This window comes from Hipposideros armiger, unplaced genomic scaffold (assembly GCF_001890085.2).
Source record: "Hipposideros armiger isolate ML-2016 unplaced genomic scaffold, ASM189008v1 scaffold_1041, whole genome shotgun sequence".
Classification (NCBI taxonomy): Eukaryota; Metazoa; Chordata; class Mammalia; order Chiroptera; family Hipposideridae; genus Hipposideros; species Hipposideros armiger.
Genome location: NW_017732391.1, coordinates 472712 through 478077, shown reverse-complemented (window position 1 = coordinate 478077; position 5366 = coordinate 472712). Strand labels below are relative to the sequence as shown.

The window sequence follows — 5366 nt, the reverse complement described above, 5'->3', positions numbered from 1 at the left end:
TTTTTTTTTCTGGTTTTGTTTGGTATAGTTTGCATTGTTAACATTTCCTGTTTTTATGTCTCGCTCCTGAGCTCAAATGAGATCTTTCCGTTTTGTTTTACTGCCTTTCCCCACCCCCAACAGTGACTTTGTATACAGTAGGAGCTTAACAAGTTTTTTATTGGCTGAGAGAATATAATTAGAGTAATTCAATGCACTCCAGTTTCTTCAAATTGTCTTAAACTCACTCTCTTTCCATCACCATCTCCCCTACATGAAACCTCACCTTCAGCCAGCCTACAGTTTATGACTGTGCCTTGCAAGTAGCCATCTCTGAGATTTCCCTGGTATTCTCCCTATCTTGCTTCTCTTGGGTGTCTGGCCTCCTTCCCGCCAGAAGAAAGCCTACCATGCATGCCTTCTCAGGCCAGGCCCAGGGCAACACCCCCACCCCCACCATCCACCCCCACCCCTGCTCTCAGGGGAAGCCTTCCCTGCCAGCCATGTGCTCAGTGGCTTTGCTTCTGAACTCTTACCACCCATTGACAAGTAAACATTTTGTTGCATTGTATAGTTTTACATTGTTGCATTATTAACAACTGATAATAAAAAAATATTATTTCAATGTTACTTTCTTCTGCAACTAAATCATAAACTCTTGGAGGAACAGTAACTATCATACCCTCCATTGTGGCTGAAGAAATAGCATGAATGGTAGACTACTCATAAGTCTTTGCTGATAGATTGAACTAATTTTTGTTTTCAGTTTCAAGACAGTTATCCCATATATAAGGTAGCTAAGAATCTCTAAATATTCACATCAGTACAGTGCTTTCTCAAATGAATATGTTTCCTTTCATTTTTCAATAAAAGGGATCTGTTAAATGGTTGACTGCAATGTATCAGAGCTTATTATCATTATTTTTAAGGCTACAACCTTAGGGATAATGAAACCTATTGCTGAAAGAGGCACCAGGGTCAGGCTGCCTGGTGACTCTGAGGAGAAGCAGCTTCTATAGAACTGTAATTGGTAATCACCAATCCGATTGCTTTTCCTACACCACCCTGGGTAGTGATGGATGACACACATGGCAGTCTGACTGCGATATGCGTGAAAAGCACCGGATGTGTGAAAGAAGGTGAGAAAAAGCTGAACCAGGGAAGATGAAAAGCTACCACAGTTTCTGACAGGATGCAGTGTGTGAAGATTAGAAAATACCTACACTTTGAACAGGGGCACTTTAAATATTTGAAAACAACCTCACCTCTCTCTTTCCTTGTCCTCCGCTGTACCACACCATCTGCTTCTAGGATTCTGCTCCCTGTCTTGTGACTTCTGGAATCTCCCTGCTGCCCTCATTGGCTTTTGAAAAACATGCTTCTACCTTATTTGCGATGACACAGAGGGTAGAGGCTGTTTCTTATTTTGTGGCTCACGTAATTCTGAAAAGACTGCCTGAAGTTGGAGTAAATAAATTTTGGTATTAAAGACATGTCTCTTCTCAACTCCCTCTTCTCAAAACACATTTTCATTAATTGCTAAAAATGTAATATGGAGTTTGATATTTGAGGAAGTCATAGAATAATGAAAGGTTAAAAAAGTGATGGTTTTAGAGTATATCTTTTTCAGGCTTCCTATTTTATATTTAAAGAAAACAAAACAAAACAAAACAAAAAACCCAACCGATGTCCACATGGTAAAAGAGCAAGCAAGCAAACAAATGAGAAAACAGGATTCAAGTCTAATGACCACAATTTTACAACTCAAGTGTACATCTTAAATTTTGAAATTCAATGGAAAATTAGTATTACAAATCCAACAGGTGAAATAGTGCCCTGGATATGCTGTATTTTAATGTACTTGCCTTGTTAGTCACAAAACCAATGAGCAATCTAAATCTCCACATTTTAGGGACCGAGCGTTTAGTAGACTCCACATGGGATGTGGCTGCTTGTGTGTAAATGGACCCACAGGCCCAGATCAGAGGACGAATGGCCAAAGCATTCTCTCTCTGGTTTTCTGTCTGATTGAAAACCAGCCCATGGACTTATTTTTAAATTTTCTATTTCTATATTTTTCTATTCTAAGATATTAAAGTGATTTAATGTTAGGAAGAATGCTCTATATTTTTATTCTTTTCCAAGTCCCTAGGAGATAGCTAGAAGATTGTTAATTGCTTCAGTTTGATGCCGAGGTGCTGATAGCTACCACATTGTTTTCATTGTCTAGAAATAACAGTTAACATTCATTGAATTGTTAGCTTGAACCAGATTCTTTGCTTACATCACCACAGCTATTCCAGGGGATGACGTGCTGATTATTATTTCTACTTTACTGTTGCTAAAACTGAGGCTCAAAGAGAGCCTGCCCAAATTATGGGTGGGGAAGTTAAGGTTTGAACCTAGCTAGACAGCCTGACTCCAAGACCACCTACTATGATACTAAACTGACTCTCAAGGCAAAGCTCTGTTGCATCAGATATCATTCCCTACCATTCTCATTCCTAACCCTGGAGAACACTGAATAGATCACAAGTTCGCAGGGGGATATTCTGTCCTTGTAAATGACCTGGGATGAAAAGGAGACTATAGCCAGTCCATAGATGGTTGCCTCTTTTGAGGGACAGAAGACGGATAGAGTTAGGGAGTCGTCACTGTCTTTGGTAGTCCTACCCATGACCGCTGGTGCTCGGGGAGTGATTATGGACACTCAGGGTCCTGTACTAGTTTTCTCTTTACTATTCAGATCAAAATAAGGACAAGGGAGTAACCCTTATAGATGGTAACTATGGGTTTCCATTGTAAAAAGATTTCCCTATTTGCTACCTTTTGCCCTCCTGCCAAATGAATGAATATCGTAAGTGCCTGAATTTTTCAAGTGAGTCCAATATTCTGTCATAGCCCCAAAAGGCCAATATGTTGGCATTCAAACTGCTACCTTTGAGACAGCCTAAGGACAGTCACAGGAGTCATACACTAATCCTCTGTGACATGCTAGGTTTTGATTTATGGTTTGGAAAATACCGGGGGTGCCAAAAAAATGTATACAAGTGGNTATCTTCTCTGTGAAGTGCCCGAGTTTGGTTTAAGTTTATCCCTTATCAGGGCTAGTGTCTTTTTGTTGTTATTATTGTGATTCAGTTCAAGAGGGAAAAATCTATTTGGTTGAGTTTTCTATAGACCTACCTGCTGAATATGTGAAAGTATTATTAATATAATTTGCAACAAAGACTTTAACCTACTTTGTTATTTTGAAGGGAAGACTTTTAAAAGGCAGCTTCCTTTGAGAATATTTCTAAGAATAGTGAGTTTACATATGTAGGGATGGATGTGCATATGTACATCTGTGGATACCTATTTTTGTGAATTCACTTATACTCTATATTGTTTTTGAAAAAGATATAAAGTAGCAATAGTGGCAACAGGAAAGGAAAAATGGGTAAAACTTGTGGGCCTATGTAATAGTCACCAACACTTACCTTTTATTCACTTGGAAGCCTAGTACTTTGTAGAGCTTTGTAGACAGAACCACCTTCAGACTGTTCATGGGATTGTGACATGTGTCCCTCCTTTGGCAACGAGGTGTGACTTGGTCACTGATGTATGTTTTCACCTATTAATTTATAAGAAGTATTTGAGATAACCAGAAATGAAAGAGTCAGAGGGCCTAAAGGGAAATGACTCAGGCATCCTTTTGAAAAAATATCAGCCAACGCAACCGTTATCTTTCTGACGGGTCTGGGGCTGAGGTTTTGCAATGAGAGGTCTTGCAATGTTGATTCAACGAGGACAGTTGCTGTTTTTAAAAGAGCTTGATAGCCAGGTTTTCCGATCAGACAGAAACAGAGGCTGCCCCTCCTGGTGTGATTTAAAGGGCAGCGAAAGTTCAGCCTGCCCCATGATCTTCTCCCCGGTGGCCTTACTTCACTTGAAAATTTTTCATGATTAGAGATATTCCATTGGGTAGAGGCCTTGTCTCCAGGAGGCCCCAATAAACAAGACATTTTACCTGAATTTGCCATCAATGACCTCTCTGAACACATGAGCAGATTAACAAATTAGGCAGCTCTCACAAGCCAAATACAGAGCATGGGTGACTGAGACACAAAACGGTTACATTTAAGATGGAAAAGCCCGAAGCAAGAGGTGTTCCAGGAAGGCCCTGGGAAGTGAGGGGCAGGTGAGTGGTAAAAATATCAAGCCACCAGGCTCATGGAAGTGTGTCTGCTGACTACAGGAGACGACAAAAGGGAGATGAGGTCTACTTCACAGCTTTGCTCAAGGCTGCTTCTGCTTTTTGGAATAACACAGATAAGCTATTAAGAAAGAAATCAGATCTTTTAGTATTATTGACCTTTTCCAATTAGGTTGAACAATAACTTAAAAGTGGTAACTTCCTTGGCTTGCTACTCAGAATGCCGCCTAATTAGCTAAATCCTTTTGACCTTTGCCTGGTGACTCATCTTTGCTCCTGACTCTGAGACTACACAGGTTTCCAGCTAAAAGCATTTCAAATGACTTCGCATTGAATGCCTCTTCTTTGCCTTGCTCCAATCTAGTGTCCCAGTTCAAGATATTTTTCTTTGTTATTGAGGCCAAATGCTCACTTTGCATCCAAGGTATAATAACTAAATCCCAGCTCCAGCCACTCATTCATTCCCCAAATATTTACTGAATGCTTGCTAGGGGTCAGAGACTCTGCTAGGTACTGGGAACACCAAGAGAAATTAAACAAGGCCCTATCCTTCAGAAGTTCTCTTTAGTGTCAGAGAACGTGCCTTGACACTCTGGGGGGAGGGGTTCCCAGGACACCCCCTTCATGACCTTGTCTTAGGAAGCTCCTGTCGCCTTCATTCTTTTCCTTTCCCCTAAGCACAGAAAGCTGCTCCAGAGCTGACTTATCATACCATAAGGGTTTGCACTTACAACATCTTTGGGAGAAAAAATTAAAAAATACTTGGAAACTCTCCAGAAAGGCTTTGAAAATGTGTCCAGTGTGTTCCAAGGGTTGTAATTTTCCCTCATTGTCCTCACAAGGAAAGGAGATGGGATGCAATTTAACAGGAGAAACAGCCATTTTAAGAAGATGTCCTCATCCTTGAAATTCTGGCCATTAAGGAAAGCTCTTTGGCAGGTTGCTCTGTGCTTTTTTACCCAGAAACTGATTCCTATGAAAATAATTTTGACAATGAAAGCTGCTGGAGACATGAACCCTGACTTATGCAGTTTTGACCCCAAGGTTAATAATTTGGAAGAATTTTAAAAAATGTATGTTGGAGATATTGTCATTTCACTAAGGTAGTCAGCAGAGTTCCTCTGCATGTTTTATTTGTGATCTGTGATGTTTTCTAGTGGATTTTGTACAAATAAAAAAATGCAAAAAAAAA

The 5366-nt window shown here is 40.1% G+C and overlaps 1 long non-coding RNA gene across 1 annotated transcript in view; it reads right to left on the bottom strand.

Annotated features, from left to right (window-relative positions):
• The window catches only part of LOC109376046 (uncharacterized), a 28242-nt gene extending 24655 nt beyond the window's left edge, over nucleotides 1-3587 (bottom strand). The window contains exon 1 of the long non-coding RNA XR_002122685.1: nucleotides 3459-3587. This is a non-coding gene — a long non-coding RNA (uncharacterized LOC109376046). The remainder of the gene's footprint in view (nucleotides 1-3458) is intronic.
• Between the last annotated feature and the right edge of the window lie 1779 nt (nucleotides 3588-5366).